This window comes from Macaca mulatta, chromosome 16 (assembly GCF_049350105.2).
Source record: "Macaca mulatta isolate MMU2019108-1 chromosome 16, T2T-MMU8v2.0, whole genome shotgun sequence".
In the NCBI taxonomy this organism is placed as follows: Eukaryota; Metazoa; Chordata; class Mammalia; order Primates; family Cercopithecidae; genus Macaca; species Macaca mulatta.
The window spans coordinates 8,201,941-8,227,899 of NC_133421.1; the positions used below are offsets into that span (position 1 = coordinate 8,201,941).

A 25,959-nucleotide genomic window follows, 5' to 3' on the forward strand; every position below is an offset into this window, starting at 1 on the left:
CTAATCTCGTGATCCACGAGCCTTGGCCTCCCAAAGTGCTGAGATTACATGCATGAGACACCACACCCAGCCCCTGCTCACATTTTATGACTGATGTGGGTAGCTAAGAAAATCGTGATACTAGGTAGGCTGGGTGCGGTGGATCACGCCTGTAATCCTAGCACTTTGGGAGGCCAAGGTGGGCGGATTGCCTGAGCTCAGGAGTTTGAGACCAGCCTGGGCAACAATGGTGACACCCCATCTCCACTAAAATACAAAAAATTAGCCAGGCGTGGCAGCATGCACCTGTAGTCCCAGCTACTTGGGAGACTGAGGCAGGAGAATCGCTTGAACCCAGGAGGAGGAGGTTGCAGTGAGCTGAGATCACGCCACTGCACTCCAGCCTGGGCAACAGAGTGAGACTCCGTCTCCAAAACAAAACAAAAAGGAAAATTGTGATATTAGGCTAGGCACTGTGACTGGTGCCTGTAATCCCAGCACTTTGGGAGGCCAAGGCAGGCAGATTGCTTGAGTTCAGGAGTTTGAGACCAGCCTAGGCAACATGACGAGACCCCCATCTCTACTAAAAATACAAAAACTTAACCGGGTGTGGTGGGAGGGTCGCTTGAGCCCAGGGGGTGGAGGTTGCAATGAGCCGTGATCGCTCATTGTGATGAGATTGTGACATGCAGACAAGCCAAGAAGTGCAGTAGGTGATTAGGATTTTCTTAGATTTTGGATGCTTTCATTTGTATCTTACTTATTTAAACTTACTTAAATAAGTTTATTTACACTTACTTGGGTATGGTATGTGAGTATTTCTATGGACAGAGCTGCTCCATTGATCAGTAGAGTAGCCTTATCAGTTTTTTTCCACCCCACATTTTAACTTGGGAACACTGTTTTATTTATAAACAAGCTTTGATTGCTAAAAAGGCAGGTCCTGAATGTTGTCAATAGAAAAGAGTATTGGTCAGCGTTCCCTGGGTTAGACTTACAACTAACTATATTTTGGGGGGTGCCGCAAGTCAGCTGGGAGTCTATGGTTTGGCAACTCTGCTCCAGGCTGTAGGTAGATGGTGGGCGACTCCATGGTCCTCTCATTCCGTGCTGTGGAGGGGCTTCACCCAGATTGAGGAAGCAGAGGTTCTTGGGGACATGTTCTCATCACAGGAGCCAAGAGTGCTGGTGGGAATTTGCAGTACCTCTAAAAGCTTCTGCTCAGGTACAGCACGCTCACCTCTTTCACCTTCTGCTAGCCAATGCAAGTCTCATGGCCAAGTCCAAAATCAATGGAGTTGGGGAAATATACTGTGTCTATAGGGAGGGGTGGCAAAAGTGGGGGAAATTAATCATTGTGAACAAATAATATAATCTACCACCCACAGTAAATATTATTAAGTCCAGTGTCTCTCTCTTTAAAGCGTGTGGAAATGGTATCAACTTACGTGAGTTAGAAGAGCTCAGTTCTATGAGTTATATAAATTCGAAGATGATTGGCACAGGGATGATAATTAACATATATATTCAAATTGGAAAATGAAATCAGACTCTTTTGGGGGGCCGGAATTTAGTCTGATTCAGGTGATTGACAGTCAAGACTAACTTTGCCAATTAGGGTTTACAAAGGATGCTTCCCATAACCAGCTGAGCTAAATTTGTAGCTCCGAGGTTTTGACAAAAGTATATTTAAAACACATGCTACCAGAAAATCATTTTATATCATGTTGGCCAACGTGTGTTGAAATTAACATTTTTATTACCCAAGAGCTTTCTGAGTATACTGAGTCTTAAAAGATGCTTCTCGGCCGGGCGCAGTGGCTCACGCCTGTAATCCCAGCACTTTGGGAGGCTGAGGCAGGCGGATCATGAGGTCAGGAGATTGAGACCATCCTGGCCAACATGATGAAACCCCGTCTCTACTAAAAATACAAAAAATTAGCCTGGCATGGTGATGGGCGCCTGTAGCCCCAGCTACTCAGGAGGCTGACGCAGGAGAATGGCGTGAACCTGGGAGGCATCACGAGAATGCCGTGAATTCAGGAGGCATCATGAGAATGGCGTGAACCTGGGAGGCATCGCGAGAATGCCATGAATCCGGGAGGCATCGCGAGAATGGCGTGAATCCGGGAGGCATCGCGAGAATGGCGTGAACCCAGGAGGCATCGCGAGATTGGCGTGAACCTGGGAAGCATCGCGAGAATGGCGTGAACCCGGGAGGCATCCAGTCACTGTACTTCAGCCTGGGCGACAGAGCCAGACTCCATCTCAAAAACAAACAAAAAAAAGATGCTTCTCACAAGGATCACTTCAACACAGGAGTTCAAAGGTACCGTGAGCTATGATCATGCCACTGCTCTTCAGCCTGGGAGACACAGCAAGACCCTGTCTCTAAAAAAAAGAAACAAAAGGAATATAGGGATAAATAAACCCCAAATTTAGTTTAGCTTTAATCTGTGGCCAGGGGGCATGTGATTAAAGAGTGTGATGCTTCGGCTGTATCTGAAGTGTTTTATTATTTGTAACTGGCTATGATACAGAGATATTTATCATATCATCCTTTATTCTTTTAAAAATATTTTAAAGATGGCATCATAAACATTTCTAACATTTTAAAAGGGACTCAACGTGCATTTAATACTAGAAATATATTCATAAGGTGCAACGTATAAGATAAAGAAAAAAAATATTTCCGACAGAATAAGGAGAGCTGATGTCCCACTTACTGAAAATGTAGTCCCCTCCAACACGATCGTTTTTTTTCCTGGAGGCAAGGGTTGTTAGGTTGGACACAGAGAGCAGCCCGGGATGGCAAGGCTGTACTGTGTGTTTTTTACTTACGCAAATTTCTTTTTATCACTGTGTGTATAAATGACGTCTGAATTAAAATGCAAACTTTGATCTCTTTCCAGATTGATGCTGGGTCCAAAGTTGTGTGTCACTGTAGTATTAGTAGCCTTGAATTCCACAGTTTCCTTCGGGCTGAGTGAGGTTTCACATTTTCTCCTTCACTCTCTTTAGTTCCTTTTTTTGCTGAATGGCATGCAATTCTTAAGTCCTTTCTCCCTCCTCCAGATGCATTCATCAATAGAAAAGATGAAAATATTTGTGTTGGGGGGATATCTTTCCATCAGTAAAATGTGTACTATTTATTTATTTATTTATTTATTTTTTTTTTTGAGACTGAGTCTCGCTCTGTCGCCAGGCTGGAGTGCAGTGATTTCGGCTCACTGCAACCTCCGCCTCCCGGGTTCAAGCGATTCTTCTGCCTCAGCCTCCCGAGTAGCTGGGACTACAGGCACCCGCCACCACACCCGGCTAATTTTTGTATTTTTACTAGAGACGAGGTTTCACCATATTGACCAGGATGATCTCCATCTCTTGACCTCGTGATCCGTCCACCTGGGCCTCCCAAAGTCCTGGGGTTACAGGCATGAGCCACCGCACCCGGCCAAATGTGTACATTTTTATGGCACGTTGCATATCATTGTTAAAGATGCCATATAAAGTTTACCCTCTGAATTAAATTAGACGATGATTTCTTTTTTAAAGAAAGTTGTCAGAATCCCAAAGAAGACATCTGTGTTGGGAATGGAAGGAGAGGATTAGTGTGAGGTATTTCAGAAAAAGACTCTGTAGGACAAATTTTTCCTCTCTACTGGAAGATTCTCAACAGTGTACACACATTTGGTAACGTCTATCTCAGCAAAACCCTCTCTTCCTTACACGCCGGTCCCTCACCTGTTTTTCTCATGGCCTTGGTGGCAAAGCTCCTGGGAAGGGTTGTTTATACTCACTGTCTTCACTTTTTCTTTGCCCATTCTCCACTGAACCCATTCCAGTCAGGATTGTGTAACTCCATTCAGACCGTCTGTCAAGGTCAGCAGTCACCTCCAAATCACTGATCTCATGGCCACCTTTCAGTGTTTATCTCTCTCCCCGTTGGCAGCATCTGTTACTACGGAGCCTTCTGTCTTACAACACTTTCTCGACTTGCCTCCCAGACACCACACTCCTTGGTTTTCCTTTCACCTTCTCAGTGACTTCTTCTCAGTCTCTTTTGCGAGTCAAGTTCTTCTGAAACTCCAAACACTGGAGTGTCCCAGGGTTCAGCTCTTCCCTGATTTCATCCAGTCTCACGGCTTTCAACACCATCACATGTAGACAGCTCCCAAATGGATGTTTCCAGGCCAGCCCCAGCCTCTCTCCTAACTCCACATTTGCGTCTCTGGCAGCCTACTTGACAACTCTACTTGAATTTCTAATGGGCATCTCACACATAACACATCCAAAATCACTCCAGAATACCATTCCCCAGCCCAAACTGGAATCTTTCCCATCTTAGCAAATAGAAAGTCCATTTTTTTCCAATTGCTCAGGCCAAAAGCACTTGGATTGGGCCAGGAGTATACCTGTAATCCCAGCACTTTGAGAAGCCGAAGTGGGCGAATCACTTGAGGTCAGGAATTCAAAACCATCCTGGCCAACATGGCAAAACCCCATCTCTACTAAAAATACAAAAATTAGCTGGGTGTGGTGGCACGTGCCTGTAATCTCAACCACTTGGGAGGCTGAGGCAGGAGAATTGCTTGAACCCGGGAGGCAGAGGTTGCAGTGAGCCAAGATCACGCCACTGCCCTCCAGCCTGCGTGACAGAGTGAGACTTTGTCTTCCCCTAAAAAAGCACTTGGATTATTCTTGACTTTCTTTCACACCCAGACTTCCAACCCAGTCCTCTGGGCTCTAACTTCTAAATATATCTATCATGCAATTATTCTCCTCACCTCCACGGGAGCCAACCTGATCTAGCCCTCATGCCTAGATTTCTAACTAATCTCCCTGCCTTCATACTTACCTCTGTTCAGTCTATTCTCAGAACAGCCCCCAGAGATAACCTTTTAAATCATAATTCCGATCATGTCACTTCTGTGCTCAAAACCCTCCACTGACTTTCCACCTCACTCACCATAAACTCAAGGCCTTCAAAATGGTCATGTGTGTATTAGTCCATTTTCGCATTGCTATAAAGAGATACCTGAGACTGGGTAATTTATAAAGAAAGGAGGTTTAAGTGGCTCACAGTTCTGCAGGCTGTCCAGGAAGCATGATGCTGGAATCTACTCGGCTTCTGGGGTGGCCTCAGAAAAATTTCACTCATGGTGAAAGGCAAAGCAGGAGCAAGCATCTTCAAATGGCTGGAGCAAGAGGAAGAGAGAGAGAGCAGGGGGAGGCACTACACACGTTTTGTTGTTGTTGTTGTTGTTTGTTTTTTTAGATGCAGTCTCACTCCATCACCCAGGCTGGAGTGCAATGGTGCGATTTCGGCTCACTGCAACCTCTGCCTCACAGGTTCAAGTGATTCTCCTGCCTCAGCCTCCCAAGTAGCTGGGATTACAGGCGCCTGCCACTATGCCCAGTAAAAGTGGACAAAGGATATGAACAGACACTCTCAAAAGAAGACATTTATGCAGCCAACAGACACATGAAAAAATGCTCATCATCACTGGTCATCAGAGAAATGCAAATCAAAGCCACAATGAGATACCAATGAGACACCAGATAGAATGGTGATCATTAAAAAGTCAGGAAACAACAGATGCTGGAGAGGATGTGGAGAAATAGGAAAGCTTTTACACTGTTGGTGGGAGTGTAAACTAGTTCAACCATTGTGGAAGACAGTGTGGCAATTCCTCAAGGATCTAGAACTAGAAATACCATTTGACGCAGCCATCCCAGTACTGGGTATATACCCAAAGGATTATAAATCATGCTACTATAAGACACCTGCACATGTATGTTTATTGTGGCACTATTCACAATAGCAAAGACTAGGAACCAACCCAGATGCCCATCAATGATAGACTGGATTAAGAAATGTGGCAAATATATACCATGGAATACTATGCAGCCATAAAAAAGGATGAGTTCATGTCCTTTGTAAGGACATGGATGAAGCTGGAAACTATCATTCTCAGCAAACTACCACAAGGACAGAAAACCAACACCACATGTTCTCACTCAGAGGTGGGAATTGAACAATGAGAACACTTGGGCACAGGGCGGGGAGCATCACACCCCGGGGCTTGTCATGGAGAGGGGGGCAAGGGGAGGGATAGCATTAGGAGAAATACCTAATGTAAATGATGAGCTAATGGGTGCAGCAAACCAACATGGCACATGTATACATATGTAACAAACCTGCACGTTGTGCACATGTACCCTAGAACTTAAAGTATAATAATTAAAAAAAAAAAAAAAACCTTTTCTGCTCACCCACACAAGTAGCAGTCCCAAGCATAATTCACAACTGCCTTTCATGCTTTATTTTCACCACCTGATAGAGCATAACTATTTTGTTTGAATCTTCTCTTCCCTAATAGAAGATAAGCTCTATTAGACCAGAGACCGTCTGTTCTGTTCAATGCCATAGCACCCATCACCTGGAATTTTCTCTTCCATGGTCGGTGCTCAACAAACACTTGTTGAACAAATGAAGGTGGGAAGAAGAGGGACAGGCTAGTGTGACTTCCAGGTTTCTGGCTTGGGTGGCGGGTGGCTGGTGATGTCATTTACGAAGATAGGGGTATTTCAGCAGAATGGAGGTGGATGGAGGTGGGGAGGGCAAGCTAGTGAAGTTTTATTTTTGCCTGGTTGGATTGGAGTCATCTGCTGTCTGGAAGGCAGATAAGTAATTTAGATTTCAGGGGAGTGGTCCTGCTGGAAATGGAGAGTTGGAAGCCATCTGACAGTGATTTCCCCAGAGAGAAGATTTTACCCTGCAAAAAAAGAAAGGGCTCTGCCAGAACTCTGGGAGACACCAGACTTTAGCAAATGAAAGGAAGAAAAGATGCTGATGGAGAGGACAAAAAAGGTGCACCAATGGAAGTAGGAGGAAAACAAAGAGGAAACCAATGGAAATCAAGGATTGGAAGGGATTCAGGAAGGAGAACCAATAGACATCAAGGATTGGAAGGCATTCAGGAAGGAGAACCAATGGAAATCAAGGATTCAAAGGGATTCAGGAAGGAGGGAGGGGCCTACAGTGCTGACTGTTGAGTGCATGAGGACTGGGCAACAAGGTCATTGCAGATGGAGTGGAGTTCAGTAGCAGTGGAGGCAAAAGCCAGGTTGAAGCAGAGTAGGGAGAGAATGGGAAGCCATGCAAAGCAACACCAGCAAGATTAGACTGCTCCTTCCAGAAGTCTGACTGTGAGGAGAAAAGAAAAGCGAGGTGTACTTGAAAGGACGAAAGGGTCAAAGGAGATTTTCTGTTTATTTGCTTTTTTGATGGGAGAGACATGCACAAATTTATATGTGGGGGTGGGAGGAGAGAAGAGGCTATAGGAGGTGAAGAAAAGAAATAGGAATAGGAATGCTATGAAAGAAAGCTATGGAGGGCTGGATAGAATTGCCTTTGATGGGAAGAAGGAGATTGGGTAAGGGATGAGTCAGAATGCAGAAGTGCAGGTATCAGGGAAGATAGAGCTATATCAGTAAATAAAGCCAAAAAGAAAGCAGAAGAAGCTGTGCATGTTACCACAAAACTAGTGATGGGACACTGGGACCTCTGCTGATGTTATACTCAGAAAATCCCAAAGCCTTGAGGACTGAGCTGGCCAACAGAAAGAAGCAGGAAGCCCAGACTCCACTTTCCCTTTCTTACAAATCTCTTGCAATGCATCTGATTGTCGAAATGCGAATCACAGCTGAAGCCCTGGCTGCAAAGAAAACTGCAATGTGGGAAAGTACACAGGAGGAAGGTAGAATGGATGTTGAGTCCCAGTGTTCCATATTCAGCCACCCATGTTTTATATATTGTTTTTTATATATAGACACATACACACACACATATATAAACAAATATATATGATAATGTATTTTTACATAAAATATAAAATTATAAAACAATGTATAAAACATATAAATATAACATTCTAATAATATTTTTAAAATTTAAATATATAAAGATATTTTTACATATACAATTATTATGCATTATATGTTTTATACGTGTATATATATATATTTTTTTGAGAGACAAGGTCTCACTCTGTCACCCAGGCTGTAGTACAGTAATGTGGTCATAGCTCACTGCAGCCTTGAACTCCTGGGCTCAAGGGATCCTCTCTTCTTGGCCTCCCAAAATGCTGAGATTACAGGCGTGAGCCACCGTGTCAGGTCTATATTTATTTTTTATATGTAAATAAAAATAATATGTAAATATTTTATGTGTTTTATGTAAATTATTTTATGTAAATTATTTTATATGAAAATAAAAATTACATTTATATGTAAATAAAATTTTATTTGTATGTAAATAAAATTTTATTTATATGTAAATATAAATAAAAAATTTTTAATATAATTAAAATTTTTATATATAATATAAGTATAAAAATTATTTACATATAAATAAAAATTTTATTTATAGGTAAATAAAAATTTTATATGTAAATAAAAATAATTATAAAAATAAAAATTATGCAAATAAAAATAAAAATTTAGACACATATCATCTTTACTGAGATAAAATGCACATCTCATACAATTTATCCATTTAAAGTATACAATGAATGGTTTTTAGTATATTCACAGAACTGTGCAACCATCATCACGATCAATCTTAGAACATTTTTATCACCCCAAAAAGAAATCCTGGAGGTGGAGCAAGACGGCCAAATAGAAGCCTCCACCAATCATCCTCCCTCAATTGCCTCCCTTCTGGACAGCAAGTGACTCCAATTCAACCAGTCAAAAATGATATAGGTTCTGCTATATCATTTTGAATTCTGGCTTCTACCACCAGTGCTACTGAACTCCAGTCCATCAGCAATGACCTTGTTGCTCAGTCCTCATGCTCTTGACAGGTGGTGGTGCAAGATGGCTGAATAGAAGCCTCAACTGTCTACACACATAAAGCATCATTGCAAGAACCGAAAATCAGGTGAGTGATCACAGAACCTGGTTTTAACTTCATATCTCTGAAAGAGGCACTGAAGAGGGTAGGAAAGACAGTCTCAAGCTGTTGATGCCGTCCCTCCCCCATCCCCTGACAGTGGTCATGTGGTATAGAGAATTTGTGCATTTCAGCAAGGAAGAGTACAAGCTATTGTGGGACTTTGCATTGGAACTCGGTGCTACCTTATCACAGCAGAAAGCAACACTGGGCAGGACTCAGCCAACACCCACAGAAGGAGCATTTAGACCATCCCTAGCCAAAGGGGAATCATCCATCCCAGCAGTTGGAAGCTGAGTCCTGGTGAGCCTTGCCACTGCAGGCTAAAGTCCTCTTTAAAGGTCCCAGATAAACTTGAAAGGCAGTCTAGGCCACAAGGACTGCAATTCCTAGGCAAGTCTTGGTGCTATGCTGGGCTCAGAGCCAGTGTCTTACCAGGGCATGAACCCTGTGAGATACCAGCCAGGGTGGCTAAGGGTGCTTATGCTACTCTTCCTCCAACCCCAGGCAGTGCAGCTCATAACTCCAAGAGAGACTCCTTTCTTCTGTTTGAGAAGAGGAGAGGGAAGATTAAAGACGGCTTTGTCTTGAATTTTGGATACCAGCTTAGCTACAGTAGGATAGGGTACTGGGCAGAGTCCAGAGGCCTGATTCCAGGCCCTAGGTCCTGGATGACATTTCTAGACATGCCTTGGGCCAGAAGAGAACACACTGCCTTGAAGGGAAGGACCCAATCCTGGCAGAATTCATCATCTGCTGACCAAAGAGCACTTGGGCCCTGAATAATCAACAGTGGTAGCCAGGTAGTACACACCATGGGCCTTGGATGCGACTCTGAGATGTGCTGGCTTCTGGTGTGACACAGCACATTACTAGCTATAGTGGCTATGGAGAGAGATTCCTTTTGCTTTTCTAAAGCAGAATAAAATGGACTTTGTCTTGCAACATAGGTACCAGCTCAGCCAAGGTAGAGTAGAGCACCAAGCAGGCACTTAGGGTTCCTGATTCCAGGCTGGGCCCTTGGTTGGCATTCCTGGACCTGCCATGGGCCAGAAGGGAGCCCACTGCCCTGAAGCGTGAGACCCAGGCCTGGCAGCATTCACCACAAGCAGGCTGAAGAGCCCTTGGGCCTTGAGTGAACATTGGTGGTATCCCAGCAGTACCCCACCTTTGACCCTGTGGGCCTGTGGTGGTGGTGGCCATGGGGAGAGACTCCTCTGCTTGTGGAAAGGGAAGGGAAAAGTGGGAAGGATTTTGACTTGTGGCTTGGGTGCCAGCTCAGCCAGGTAAATTCAGCCAGCTCAGTACAACACCAGGTAAATTCCTAAAATTTCTGACTCCAGGTGCTGGCTTCTAGATATCATCTCTGGACCTGCCCAGGACTGGGGAGAACTTGCTGTCCTGAAAGGAAAGACATGAGTGTAGCTAGTTTTACTACCTGCTAATCGCACAGCTCTAGGACCTCAGCGAACATAGGTGGTATCCAGATAGTGATCACAGTGGGCCTTGACAAGACCCAGTGCTAGGCTGGCTTCAGGTCTAACCAAGTGCAGTTCCAGTGGTGGTGAAACAGAGGTGCTTGTGTCACTCCTGCCCCAGCTGCAGGCAGCTCAGCACGCAGAGATAAGCTCTTTATTGGGAAAAAGTAAGGAGGAGAGCAAGAGCCTCTGCCGGTAACCCAGACAATTCTTCTGGATCTTATCAAAGACCACAATGTAGATCCATTCTGCTATTAAGAGAGTCTGATGCTTTCTTGAGCATGACAGATGCATTTTTCAACTCCAAAATTTCTGCTTGATTCTTTTTAATTGTTTAAATCTCTTTGTTAGATGTATCTGGTAAAATTCTAAATTCCTTCTTTGTGTTATCTTAAATTTCATTGAGCTTCCTCAAGCTATTTTGGGGCACATGTTCTCAGGACCTCCTGAGGGCTGTGTCATGGAAAAAAAAAAAACCAGCTATTTTGAATTATCTGTCTGAAAGGTCACATATTTCTCTCTCTCTGGGATTGGCCCCTGGTGTCTTATTTAGTTCATTTGGTGAGGTCACATTTTCCCAGATGTTGTTGATGCTTATAGATGTTCATTGGTGTCTGGGCATTGAAGAGTTAGGTATTTATTGTAGCCTGTGCAGTCAGAGCTTGTTTGTACCCATTCTTCTTGGGTAGGTTTTCCAAGAATTTGGAGGGACTTGGGTTTTCTGATCTAAAATTTTGGTCACTGCAACTGTATCTGCACTTGGGTTATCCCAAGCCCAGTAACACTGTGGCTTTTGCACGATTGGTCAAGCAGAAGAAAAAATCAGTGAGTTTGAAGACAGGCTATCTGAAAATTCATAGTTGAAGGAGTCAACAGACAAAAGAATGAAGCACACCAACGAGAATTAGAAAATAGGCTCAAAAGGGCAAATCTATGAGTTATAGATATTAAAGAGGAAGTAGAGGTAGAAAGTTTATTCAAAAGGATAATAACAGAGAACTTCCCAAACATAGAGAAAGATATCAATATTCAAGTACAATAAGGTTATAGAAAAACCGAGCAGATTTAACCCACAAAAATGACTACCTCTAGGCATTTAATAGTCAAGCTCCCAAAGGTCAAGGGTAAAGAAAGGATCCTAAAAACAGCAAGAGAAAAAACACAAATAACATACAATGGAGCTTCAATACATCTGGCAGCAGACTTTTCAGTGGGAACCCTGCAGGCCAGAAGAGAATAGCATGGCATATTTAACGTGCTGAAGGAAAAAAAGATATGCTACCTTAGAATAGCATATCCAGTGCAAATATCCTTCAAGCATGAAAGGCAAATGAAGACTTTCCCAGACAAATAAAAACAGAGATTTCATTAACATCAGAGCGGTCTGAAGGAAATAAATGCTAAAGAGAATTCTTCAATCCAAAAGAAGAGGACACTGATGAGCAATAAGAAATCATCTGAAAGTACAGAACTCACTGGTAACGTTAAATACACAGAAAAACACAGAATATTATAACACTGTAATTGTGGTGTTTAAATTACTCGTATCTTAAGTAGAAAGACTAAAAGATGAACTAATCAAAAATAATAACTACAATAACTTTTTAAAGACATAGTAAAATAAGATATAAATAGAAGCAACAAAGTTAAATAGTGGAGGATGAAGTTAAAATATAGAGTTTTTATTCGTTTTCTCTTTGCTTGCTTGTTTGTTTATGCAATCAGTATTAATTTGACATCAGTTTAAAATAATGGGTTATAATGTATTATTTGCAAGCCTCACGGTAACTTCAAACCAAAAGCCAAACAACAGATACACAAAAATTAAAGGTGAGAAATTAAAACATACCACCAGAGAAAATGACCTTCACTAAGGAGAACACAGGAAGGAAGAAAAGACCAGAAAGCAACCAGAAAACAAATAACAAAATGACAGAAGTAAGTCCTTACTTATCGATAATAACATTGAATGTAAACGGACTGAACTCTCCAATCAAAAGACATAGAGTGGCTGAATAGGTGAAAAAACAAGACCCAATAATCTGTTGCCCGCAAGAAACACACTTCACCTATAAAGACACACATAGACTGAAAATAAAGGAGTGGAAAAAGATATTCCTTACCAATGGAAACCAAAAAAGAGAAGGAGTAGCTATAACTATATCAAAATTATATTTCAAGACAAAAGCTGTAAAAAGAGACAAGGCCATTATATAACAATAAAGAGGTTAATTCAGCAAGATAATATAATGATTATAAAAATATATGCACCCAACACTGGAGCACCCGGATATATAAAGAAGATATTATTAGAATTAAAGAGAGAGATAGACTTAATAAAATAACAGCTGGAGACTTCAGTACTCCACTTCCAGCAGTGGACAGATCATCCAGAGAGAAAATCAATTAAAAAAAAAATTGGACTTAATCTGCACTATAGACCAAATGGACCTAATAGATATTTATAGAATATTTCATCCAATGGCTACAGAATACATATTCTTCTCCTTGGCACCATTCTCAAGGAGAGATATGTTAGGCTACAAAAAAAGCTTTAAAACACTCCAAAAGATTGATATAATATGAAGTATCTTCTCTCACCATAATGAAATATAACTAGAAATCAATAAGAAGAAAAATTTTGGAAATTATAAAAACACACGGAAATTAAACAATATGCTCCTGAATGACCAGTGTGCCAATTAAGAGATTAAGAAGAAAATTGAAAAATTTATTTACAAAATGATAACAGGAACAATATGCCAAACCCTGTGGGATACAGTGAAAGCAGTACTAGGAGGAAAGTGTGTAGCTATAATAAGCACTTACATAAAAAAAGTAGACAAACTTCAAATAAACAATCTAATGATGCTTCTTAAAAAACTAGAAAAGCAAGAGCAAACCAAATCCTAAATCTGTAGAAAAAAGAAATAATAAACATTGGAGTAGAAATAAATGAAATTGAAATGAAGAAAACAATATAAGGATCAATGAAATGAAAAGTTGGGTTTTTTTGAAAAGATAAAGTTGACAAAGCTTCAACCACACTAAGAAAAAAAATACAGAAGACCCAAATGAATAAAATCAGAGATTAAAAAAAGGAGTCATTACAACCAATACTGCAGAAATCCAAAGGATCATTAGGGGCTGTAATGAGCAATCGTATGCCAACAAATTGGAAAATCAATTAATAGAAGAAATTGATAAATTCCTAGACACATAAAACCTACCAAGATTGAACCATGAAAAAATCTAAAATCTGAACATAACCAATAACAATGAGTAATGAGCTCAAGGCCATGATAAAAAGTCTCCCAGCAAAGAAAAACCCAGGGCCTAGTCATTTCACTGCTGAATTCTACCAAACATTTAAAGAAGAACTAATACCAATCCTACTCAAACTATTCTGAAAGAGGAGAAAGGAAGTCTTCCAAACCCATTTTCCAAGACCAGTACTACCCTGATACCAAAACCAGACAAAGGCACATCAAAAAAAGAAACTACAGATGAATATCCCTGATGAACAATGATGGAAAAATCTTCAACAAAATACTAGCAAACTGAATTCAACAACACATTAAAGAGACCTTTCATCATGACCAGGTGGGATTTATCCCAGGGATGCAAGAATGGCTTTAACATATGCAAATCAATCAATGTGATACATCATATCAACAGAAAAAAGGACAAAAACATATGATCGTTTCAACTCATGCTGGAAAACTTTTGATAAAATTCAACATCCCTTCATGATAAAACCCCTAAAAACACGGGGTATAGAAGGAACATACCTCAACATAATAAAAGCTATATATAATAGACCTACAACTAGTGCCATATTGAATGGGGAAAAACTGAAAGCCTTTCCTCTAAGATCTGGAACACGACAAGGATGCCCACTTTACAACTGTTATACAACATGGTACTGGAAGTCCTAACAAGAGCAATCAGACAAGAGAAAGAAAGAAAGAACATACAAATTGGAAAGGAAGGAGTCAAGTTATCCTTGCTTATAGATGAGGTGATCTTACGTTTGGAAAAACCTAAAGACTCCACCAAAAAATTATCAGAATTAATAAACAAATTCAGTAAGGTGCAGCATGCAAATTCATCATATAAAAATCAATAGCATTTCTATATATTAGTAGTGAACAATCTGAAAAAGATATCAAGAAAGTAATTCTCTTTACAGTAGCTACAAGTAAAATTAAATACCTAGGAATCAACCAAAGAAGTGAAGGATCTCAACAATGAAAACTACAAAACCCTGGTGAAAGAAATGGAAAGGACACAAAAAAATGGAAAGTTATTCCATGTTCAAGGATTGGAAGAATCAATATCGTTAAACTTTCTGTAGTATCCAAAGTGATCTACAGATTCAATGCAATCCCTATCAAAAATACCAATCACATTCTTCTCAGGAATAGAAAAAAAAATTCTGAAATTTATATAACCCAGAATAGCCAAAGCTATCCTGAACAAAATAACAAAAGTGAAGAAATCGCATTACCTGACTTCAAATTATACTACAGAGCTGTAGTCACCTCACCAAAACAGCATAGTACCAGCATAAAAATAGACATATAGACTAATGGAACAGCATAGAGAACCCAGAAACAAATATATACATCTACAGTGAACTCATTTTTGACTAAGGTGCCAAAAACACACATGGGAAAAAGACATCCTCTTCAATAAATGGTACTGAGAAAACTGAGTATCCATATGCAAAAGAATGAAACTAGATGCCTATCTCTTGCCATATATAAAAATCAAATAAAATGCATTAAATACTTAAATCTAAGATCTCAAACTATGAAACTACTAAAAGATAACATTGGGGAAACTCTCCAGGACCTTGAAGTGGGCAAAGCGTTCTTGAGAAGTACCCCCACAAGCACAGGAAACCAGAGCAAAAATGAACAAGTACGATCACATCAAGTTAAAAACTTCTTCACAGCAAAGGAAGCAATCAGCAAAGTCAAGATACAACCCACAGAAATATTTGCAAACTGGCCAGGTGCAGTGGCTCATGGCTCTAATCCTGGCATTTTGGGAGGCCAAGGTGGGCAGATCATGAGGTCAGGAGTTCAAGATCACCCTGGCCAATATGGTGAAACCCCATCTCTACTAAAGATACAAAAAAATGAGCCAGGAGTGGTGGTGTGTGCCTGTAATCCCAGCTGAGGCAGGAGAATCGCTTGAACCTGGGAGGCAGAGGTTGCAGTGAGCCGAGATTGCACCATTGCACTCCAGCCTGGGTGACAGGGTGAGACTTGGTCTCAAAAAAAAAAAAAAAAAGAAAAGAAAAGAAAATATTTGCAAGCTATCCATCTGACAAGGGATTAATAACCAGAATAGATAAGGAACTTAAAAAACTCTATAGGAAAAAAATCCAATAATCCAATTTTAAAATGAGCAAAATATCTGAATAGACATTTCTCAAAAGAAGACATACAGATGGCAAACAGGTGTATGAAAAGATGCTCAATATCACTGATCATTAGAGAAATGCAAATTAAAACTAAAATGAGATATCATCTCACTGCAGATAAAATAGCCCTTATCCAAGACAGGCAATAATGAATGCTGGCAAGGATGTGGAGAAAAGGAAACCCTCATACACTGTTGGTGGGAGTTTAAATTAGTACAACCACTAAGGATAACTGTTTGGAGGTTCCTCAAAAAACTAAAAATAGGTTAGCATATGACCCAGCAATCTCCCTGCTAGGTGTATACCCCAAAGAAAGGAAATCAGTATTATCAAAGAGATGTCTGCACTCCCATGTTTATTGCAGCACTGTTCAAATAGCCAAGATTGGAAGCAGCCTGAGTGTCCATCAACAGATGAATGGTTAAAGAAAATGTAAGATATATACATAATGGAGTCCTATTCAGGTATAAAAAAGAGTGATATCCTGTCATTTGCAACAACATAGATGGAACCGGAGGTAATTTTGTCAAATGAAATAAATCAGGTACACAAAGACAAACTTCACGTCTTCTCACTTATTTGTGGGAGTTAGAAATGAAAACAATTGAACTCATGGAGATGGAGAGTAGAAGGATGGCTACCAGAGCTTAGGAAGAGTAGTGGGTGATGGCTCCAAAAAGCTCCTAGAATGGATAAATGAATTCAGCAAAGTTTCAGGATGCAAAATGAATGTATACAAATTAGTGCACCAACAGTGACCAAGCTGAGAGTCAAATAAAGAACTCAACCCCTTTTACAATAGCTGCAAAAAATAAAATACTTAGGAATATACCTAACCAAGGAAGTGGAAGACCTCTACAAGGAAAACTATAAAACACTGCAGAAACAAGTCATAGACAACACAAATGAGTGGAAACACATCTCAAGCTCATGGATAGGTAGAATCAATATTGCAAAAATGACTGTACTGCCAAAAGCAATCTACAAATTCAATGCAATTCTCATCAAAATACCACCATAATTCTTCACAGAACTAGAAAAAAAAATTCTAAACTTCATATGGAACCAAAAAAGAGCCCACATAGCCAAAGCAAGACTAAATAAAAAAGAACGAATCTGGATGCATCACATTACCTGATTTCAAACTACACTGTAAGGCCATAGTCACCCAAACAGCATGGTACTGGTGTAAAAATAGGCACATAGACCAATGGAACAGAGTAGAGAACCCAGAAATAAACTCAAACACTCACAGCCAACAGGTCTTCAACAAAGCAAACAAAAACATAAAGTGGGGAAAGGACGCCCTATTCAACAAATAGTGCTGGGATAATTGGCAAGCCAGATGTAGGAGAATAAAACTGGATCCTCATCTCTCACCTGATACAAAAATCGACTGAGGATAGGCTGGGCATGGTGGCTCATGCCTGTAATCCCAGCACTTTGGGAGGCTGAGGCGGGTGGATCATGAGGTCAGGAGATCGAGACCATCCTGGCTAACACGGTGAAACCCCATCTCTACTAAAAATACAAAAAATTAGCCGGGCGTGGTGGAAGGCACCTGTAGTCCCAGCTACTTGGAAGGCTGAGGCAGGAGAATGGCGTGAACCCAGGAGATGGAGCTTGCAGTGAGCTGAGATTGCGCCATTGCACTCCAGCCTGGGCGACAGGACGAGACTCCATCTCAAAAAAAAAAAAAAAAAAAACCAAGAGTATAATTGGGTTGTTTGTAACAGAAAGTATAAATACTTGAGGTGATGGATACGCAATCCCAATGGGAATATTATGCCTTGCATGCCTATATCGCAATATCTTACATATTTCATAAATATATATATTTATATATATATATATTTATGCATTGGATCTGTAAATTGCTTTGGGCAGTATGGCCATTTTAATGACACTGATTCTTCCTATCCATGAGCATGGAATGCCTTTCCATTTGTGTCATCTCTGGTTTCTTTTAGCAGTGTGTGGTAATTCTCATCGTAGAGATGTTTTACCTCCCTAGTTAGCTGTATTCCTAGGTATTTTATTCTCTTTGTGGCAACTGTGAAAGGGATTGCCTCCAGTCCCTAGTAACCTTGGACTCTCTGGATCCTGAAGGCAATAATGCCTAAGGCTGTGAAAAAGCAAAGATGGTGGCCTGTCCCTCCCCCTGGGAGCTCTATTCCAGGGAGGTGTAATGCTGCTACCAGTAACTGGCTGGAGTTCCAAGCTAGTGGGCCTTATCTTGCAAGGTGCCATGGAAGCAGGGCCTACAGATGGTCAATGCTCAGCCCCCTGGATTTAGCTCCTTTTCTAGGGGTAGAACCTCCCACTTCATTAGAGTTGCAGCTGCTTTTGCCAGGAAGTCCAGTTATCTAAAGTTCCGGGAGCTCCATGTATGCCTGAGTGGCTGCTCTGCCAAAATTCCACGTAGCTCTGCATGTCAGAATGCAGACCATGGTGGAGTGGGTTCATGAAGGGATCTCCTGATCTGAGAGTTGCAAAAATATATGGGGGACACATGGATCTCTGGGGTTGTTCACTCACTCATGGAGGCTCCCCTGGCTCTGTGTCACTCCTGGGCAGGCGATTGTCCTGCCTTGCTTTTCTCCATTCTCTGTGGGTTAAGTTGTTTTCCTGATGAATCCCAATAATTATACCTGGATGACTCAGTTGAAGGTGCTGTATTTACTCACCCTTTCTATTTGTCTCCATGAGAGTGGCGCACATTAGCTGCTTCTAGTCAGCCATCTTGACCATCCTTCTCCCTGACTGCCTTTCTTTTGGGTATATACCTAGCAGTGGGATTGCTGGATCATATGGTAACTCTATTTTTAGTTTTCTGAGGAGCCTCCAAACTGTTCTCCACTATTAGTACAATAGTAATTGTACTAATTTACATTCCTATAAACAGTACGAAGGTTTCCTTTTCTCCACATCCTTGCCAGCATTTGTTATAGCCTGTCTTTTGGATAAAAGCTATTATAACTGAGGTGAGATGATATCTCATTGTAGTTTTGATTTGCATTTCTCTGATGATCAATGATATTGAGCACCTTTTCAAATGCCTGTTTGCCATTTGTATGTCTTCTTTTTGAGAAATTTCTACTCAGATCTTTTGCCCACGTTGAAATTGGATTACTAGATTTTTTTCCTATAGAGTTAGTTGAGCTTCTTAAATATTCTGGTAGTTAATCCCTTGTCAGATGGGTAATTTTCAATTATTTTCTCCCATTCTTTCCATGGGTTGTCTTTTCACTTTGTTCACTGTTTCCTTTGCTGTGGAGAAGCTTTTTAACTTGATATGATCCCATCTGTCTATGTTTGCTTAGGTTGCCTGTGCTTGAGGGGTATTGTTCAAGAAATCTTTACCCAGTCCAATGTCCTGGAGAGTTTCCCCAATGTTTTCTTGTAGTAGTTTCACAGTTTGAGGTCTTAGATTGACATCTTTAGTCCATTTTGATTTGATTTTCAGGTACGGCAAGAGATAGTGATCTAGTTTCATTCTTCTGTACATGGATATCCAGTTTTCCCAGGACCATTTATTGAAGAGACTGCCATTTTCCCAAATGTGTTCTTGGCATCTTTGTTGAAAATGAGTTCACTGTGGGTGTGTGGATTTGTTTCTAGGTTCTGTATTCTGTTCCATAGGTCTACGTGTCTGTTTTTATGCCAGTATCACGCTGTTTTGGTGACTATAGCTCTGTAGTATAATTTGAAGTCAGGTAATGTGATTCTTCCAGTTTTATTCTTCTCAGGTAGCTTTGGCTATTCTGGGTCTTTTGTAGTTCCATATATATAAATTTAAGATTGTTTGTTCTAATTCTGTGAAGAATGCCATTGGTTTGGGCATTGGTTTGGGTTTGGTTTTTTTTTTTTTTTTTTTTTTTTGAGATGGAGTCTCGCTTTATCGCCCAGGCTGGAGTGCAGTGGCCGGATCTCAGCTCACTGCAAGCTCTGCCTCCCGGGTTCACGCCATTCTCCTGCCTCAGCCTCCCAAGTAGCTGGGACTACAGGCACCTGCCACCTCGCCTGGCTAGTTTTTTGTATTTTTTAGTAGAGATGGGGTTTCACCGTGTTAGCCAGGATGGTCTCGATCTCCTGACCTCGTGATCTGCCCGTCTCAGCCTCCCAAAGTGCTGGGATTACAGACTTGAGCCACCACGCCCGGCCGTCGTTGGTATTTTGATAAGGATTGCACTGAATCGGTAGATGACTTTGGGTAGTATGGACAGTTTAACAATATTGATTCTTTCAGTCCATGAACATGAAATATTTTTCCAGTTTTGGTGTCCTCTTCGATTTCCTGCATCAATGTTTTATAGTTTTCATTGTAGACATCTTTCACTTCTTTGGTTAATTCCTAGGTATTTAATTTTATTTGTAGCTTTGTACACAGGATTACTTTCTTGATTTCTTTTTCAGATTGTTCGCTGTTGGCATATAGTTCACCAGGGATACAGCCGTAAACAAAATAGGCAAAAATGTTTTTCCTCGTGGAACTATATTCTAGTTGAGAAAAATAGATAAAAAGCAAATCAAATATATAGTATTATGAAGAAAAACTAAAGCATGGAAGCAGAATACAGAATATAATGGAATTGGGCAGAAATGTTAGATTGGTTGCTTTGGAAAGGCTTTACTGAGAAGGTGTCTTTTGAGAAAAGACCTGAAAGAAGTGAAGAAACTGTGTCCACATGGATTCCTGGGTAATAGACTTCCCAGTGAATGGCTAATGCAGCTGGCTTCTGTAGTGGAAGCATGCATGGCTAGTTCCTGAAACAGCAAGGAGACAAGTGTGGCTGCAGTGGAGTCAGCATGGTGGGTAAGAATGAGATATGAATGAGAAAGACAACAGGTGAGAGAAGGTTATGTAGGACCCTGTAGATTATAGTAAGGGCTTTGGCTTTTACTCTGTGTAAGCTGGAAAACTGTTGGAGGATTTTGAGCAGAGACCTGACATGTTCTGACTTACATTTTAAGTGGATCACTGTGGCTGCCGTACTGAGAACAGACTTTGGGGGGCAAGAGAAGAAGCATGGCTAGAGTTTTGTTGTTATTATTGTTATTGTTTAATTTTACTTTAAGCTCTGGGATACATGTGCAGAATGTGCAGGTTTATTACATAGGTATACATGTGCCATGGTGATTTGCTGCACCTATCAACCTGACATCTAGGTTTTAAGCCCCATATGCATTAGGTACTTGTCCTAATGCTCTCTCTCCCCTTGCCCCCCCCACCCCCAACAGGCCCCGGTGTGTGATGTTCCCCTCCCTGTGCACATGTGTTCTCATTGTTCAGTTTCCACTTATGAGTGAGAACAGAAGCATGGATAGAGTTTGAAGATCACTACAACAATCGAGGTGAGAGATAAGGGTGGCTTTGACTAAGGTGATAACAATGGAGATGACAAAAGATCAGGTTCTCAGTATATCTTGAAAGCAAGCCAACAGGGTTTGCTGAGAGACTAGATGTGGGATGTGAGAGAAGAAGCAAGGATGTCTCCAATATTTTTGGCCTGAGCAACTGGGAAAAAAAGATGCCATGAACCCACTTGGGGAATATCAGAAGACAGCTTTGGATATGTTGAATTAGCTAGCCTATTGGATATCAAAGTACAGATGTCAAGTTGGCATTTGGAGAGGAAGGATTTTGCCCCACAAAACCTTGGAAGGCTTAGAAACTGGGGGCACTGATTTCCATGGACAGTAGGTGTGAGAGTAGGGGCTGAAAACTGTGTGACTGGTAGAAAAATCTGCAAATATATAAGTTAGACCTCAGGTTCCCTATTCCAATACTAGCGAGTTCATTTTTGAAGAAGCTGAACCAGAAAGTCCCTGGACTCAGAACACCGGGTACTGTGCAGGGCTGGATGCAAACATGGAGGTTAGGTGAAAGTCTACGTATTGAACAGTGAGGTCTGCAGCTCCTCATCCCCATGCATTTCTCAGGTTTATATTAACCAGGCAAGCATTTGTAAGATCCTTCTCTGAATGGCCCAAGAGAATAGACCTGCAGATACTGACATCTGGGGGTCAGTTAGATGAGTGAAGGAAGTCAAGTACCCAATCCTCTATAATAAGCTAGGGTTTCACCATATTGGCCAGGCTGGTCTCGAACTCCTGACCCTGTGATCCACCTGCCTTGGCCTCCCAAAGTGCTGGGATTGCAGGCGTGAGCCACTGTGCCTGGCCAATAAATTGTATATTGATCTTGGAAAGAAACAAAAAAAGCCCAAACTGAGATTTGAGAATCAAAGTTTGCCTTTGCATCCAGGCAGTTAACTGCCTGCAACAAACAAAAAAAACTCAATGGTTTCAGAGGGAGCTAAAAGAAACCAGCATCTATACAACATAATATTTACAATGTCTAGAATTCAATCCCAAATTACTTGACAAGCAAAGAAACAGATAAATGTGATCCCTTATCAAGAGAAAATACAATCAAAAGCCCAATCCAAGATGACCCATATGTTGTAATTATTAAATAAGGATTTTAAAGCATCTATTGTAACCATGCATAATGATGTAAAGAAAAATATATATTTGTAATAAATAAACAAATGGAAAATCTCAGCAGACAAATAAAAACTGCAAATAAACCAGGTGGAAGTTCTAAAATTGATTAAAATATCTAAAATTAAAAATTAACAGCAGCAGATAGAAGATAACAGAAGAGTCAGTGAATTTGAAGATAGATCAACAGAAATTATCTAATCTGAAGAAAAAAATTAAAATAGAAGAGATCCTCAACATCAAAATCTCTGAGATACTTTTAATGAGTCCCAGAGAAAGAGACAAAGAATGGGGCAGAAAAAAATCTTGCAAAACAATAGCTGAAATTTCCCCCAATTTGGTGAAAGACATTAATTTACAGGCACAAGAAATTCAGCAAACCCCAATCAGGATAAAGATGAAGAAAACTATGCGTAGACAAATCGTTATCAAACTGCTGACAACCAAAGACAAAAAGAAAACCTGATACCTTTCAGAGAAAAATGACAGATTACATACAGGGAATGACAACTCAAATGACCATGTACTTCTCACCAGATACTATGGAAGCCCAATAATTATGCTTGATGCATCCCCAAGCATAAACTAAAAGGGAATTCGAAAAAATATTCAAAGAATTCAAAAGGCGGCAAGAAAGGAGGAACGCGGGAACAAAAAAACAAGGGGTATACAGGAAAAATGACAATAATGTTGCAGACCTAAATTCAACTGTATCAACAATTATATTAAATGCTAATATACTAAGCACTCCAATTAAAATATGGAATTGGACCCTGTTCACAAGATGACGCCAAAAGCCAAGAAGGAAGCTCCTGCCCCTCCTAAAGCTGAAGCCAAAGCAAAGGCTTTAAAGGCCAAGGAGGCAGTGTTGAAAGGTGTCCACGGCCACATAAAAAAGAAGATCCACCAAAAAATCAAGATCCACCCACCTTCTGGCAGCCCAAGACACTGTAACTCTGGAGGCAGCCCAGATAGTCTCAGGAGAGTGCCCCCAGGAGAAACAAGCTTGACCACTATGCTGTCATCAAGTTTCTGCTGACCACTGAGTCTGCCATGAAGGAGACAGAAGACAACAACACACTTATGTTCATCGTGGATGTTAAAACCAACAAACGCCAGATCAAACAGGCTGTGAAGAAGCTCTGTGACATGGATGTGGCCACGGTCAACACCCTGATCAGCCTGTTGGAGAGAAGAAGGCATATGTTCAACTGCCTCCTGATTATGGTGCTTTGGATGTTGCCAACAAAATTGTGTTGAGTCCAGTTGGCTAAATCTAAATATATGTATGTCTTTTTCACCATAAAAAAATATGGAATTGGAAGTAGCTCCCCAACTTACTGCTTGCTGAGGAAAAGGCATAGATCATCCATTCCCATTGCTTCCATACTCATTTGATATGTATCTACCCAAAAGTAATATGCTGTTTCACTCCCCTGTACTCTGCCTTCTGCCTCAAATGCCCTTCCTATCTCACACCATCCTCACCCCCAGCATTCAACACACACACACACACACACACACACACAAACACACACACACTCCCTCATGTCTTGCCTTTCCATGAAAGTGCTATAATCTGACCACTCCACTTACTGCAATAAAAATAGATCATATTTACGCATGGGTGAAATTATATCTTGCTATGCAAGCTCACTAAGAGCTGAGACTTCATTTTGTTTGTGATTGTAGCCCCTGAGCTAGGTGTATTTAGCTATTATGTCTAGGTGTATTAGGCTATTTAGCTATCAAAAACATTAATCAGTAATCAAAATTAAGTAGTGAATATGGTAGGCTGTTCCCCACTAACAAAATTTATAATAACAAACTTAAAGAGTAATTCAAGCCAGACTATGTCCTCTGCTTTATAAAATAATATCCTGCCAACTTGGCATGACATAGTATTTTTTTTCCTGACAAATACTCACATATTTGCTCAAACAAATTAATATTCTTCCTTTGATTCACTTTTTTTTGGAGGAAATAAGTTCACATGTCAATGTAAAAGCTGATCCTTACAACCTCTCCTCCAAATGAATTTTTATATCTTCATGATAACAAGATAATTAAGCAACAATAAACTTTTCTTTAACTTTGTCTTTTTTTTTTTTTTTAGACCTAACCCTGGCCTTCCAAATGGAGCCGTTACTGAGATAGAAAAACAATGATATGCTGCTAAATATTTAACAACCAGATCTTGGGGATGGGGAGATACTCTGATTTGCAGCATTTGCCCGTTTCCATGGTTTAAATACTCTCATTATTGCCAATTTTAAGATATCGACATGATCTTACAAATGGAACATTAAGAAGAGCTGCACAAGTCGGGCGCAGTGGCTCATGCCTGTAATCCCAGCACTTTGGGAGGCCGAGGCGGAAGGATCATGAGGTCAGGAGTTCAAGACCAGCCTTGCCAAGATGGTGAAACCTCATTTCTACTAAAAATACAAAAATTAGCCTGGTGTGGTGGTGGGCACCTGTAATCCTAGCTACTCGGGAGGCTGAGGCAGAGAATTGCTTGAACTCGGGAGGCAGAGGTTGTAGTGAGCCGAGATGGCACCACTGCACTCCAGCCTGGGTGACAGAGCGAGACTCCATCTCAAAAAAAAAAGAAGAAGAAGAAATGGACACAATATCTCGGAGCCAGTGTGAATCATTGTAAGAAAGACTACGTGATGTCAAGGTCAGGGTAGGAAGAAATACTTGTAAGTTTCCATTTTTAAAAATTAAAACACTAGTTATTCTCTAAAATGAGAGTCTGAGTGATTGTTCATTACCACAACTTAACCATATGAGTAAGTTCACCCCAAATTCTGAATGAAAAGACTCTGAGTCTCTAAACTTTTTCTCTTTCACGTCCCCCACTCCACCATAAAAAGCAACAACAACAAAAAATTGACATATATGGTCATTTGTCCTGAGTTCCATGAGATTTGCTGCAACCAAGGTGACTATACCATGATCAAGATATTAAAAAATTGGTTGCATGCAGTGGCACATTTCCGTAATCTCAGGACCTTGGAAGGCCGAGGTGGGAGGATCACTTGAGGCCAGGAGTTCAAGACCAGCCTGGGTAACATAGTGGGACCCCGTTTCTATAATTTTTTTTAAGTTAGCTGGGTATGGTAGCGTGTGCCTGTAGTCTGTGTGAAGACAGAGGGATTGCTGGAACCTGGGAGTTCGAGGCTGCAGTGAGCTATGATCACTACTGCACTCCAGCCTGAGTGACAGAGACAGACTTTATCTCTTTACCATATATATATAATCTGGGAAAAGGAGAAGGCTCATAACACTGACCCTCGTAAACGTCAGGGAAGAGACCTGGACATCTGGGCTGTGATTGCTGATTGGATGGGAATGGGTTGGTGGCAAAAGTGGGTGAGATGTTTTAACCCGGGGCGGGGCACAGGGGAAATGTGAATGTGTGAAAAGAGATTTCTCACAGAAAGAAAGGAAGAGAAAAGTACTGGTCACTCCCCACAGAGAATGCCATGGAGTTGCTGTTTCTTGCCCATGAGTTTAATGACAAGCTTCCTTCCCCTTCACATGCCAACTAAGCAGCAGCCAGCAGGCCATTCCCCGTCTTTGCTGCCCAACCAAGCGTA

At 40.9% G+C, this 25,959-nt stretch overlaps 1 long non-coding RNA gene and 1 pseudogene across 1 annotated transcript in view; one reads left to right on the forward strand and one right to left on the reverse strand.

The window, feature by feature from the left end:
- LOC144335298 (uncharacterized) overlaps positions 1 to 25,959 on the reverse strand; it is a 33,061-nt gene that overhangs the window by 3,409 nt on the left and 3,693 nt on the right. The window contains exons 2-4 of the long non-coding RNA XR_013406049.1: positions 5,060 to 5,174; positions 2,821 to 3,048; positions 978 to 1,296 (exon numbers count right to left, since the gene is read on the reverse strand). This is a non-coding gene — a long non-coding RNA (uncharacterized LOC144335298). The remainder of the gene's footprint in view (positions 1 to 977; positions 1,297 to 2,820; positions 3,049 to 5,059; positions 5,175 to 25,959) is intronic.
- On the forward strand, positions 23,128 to 23,753 carry LOC106993877 (large ribosomal subunit protein uL23 pseudogene; annotated as a pseudogene).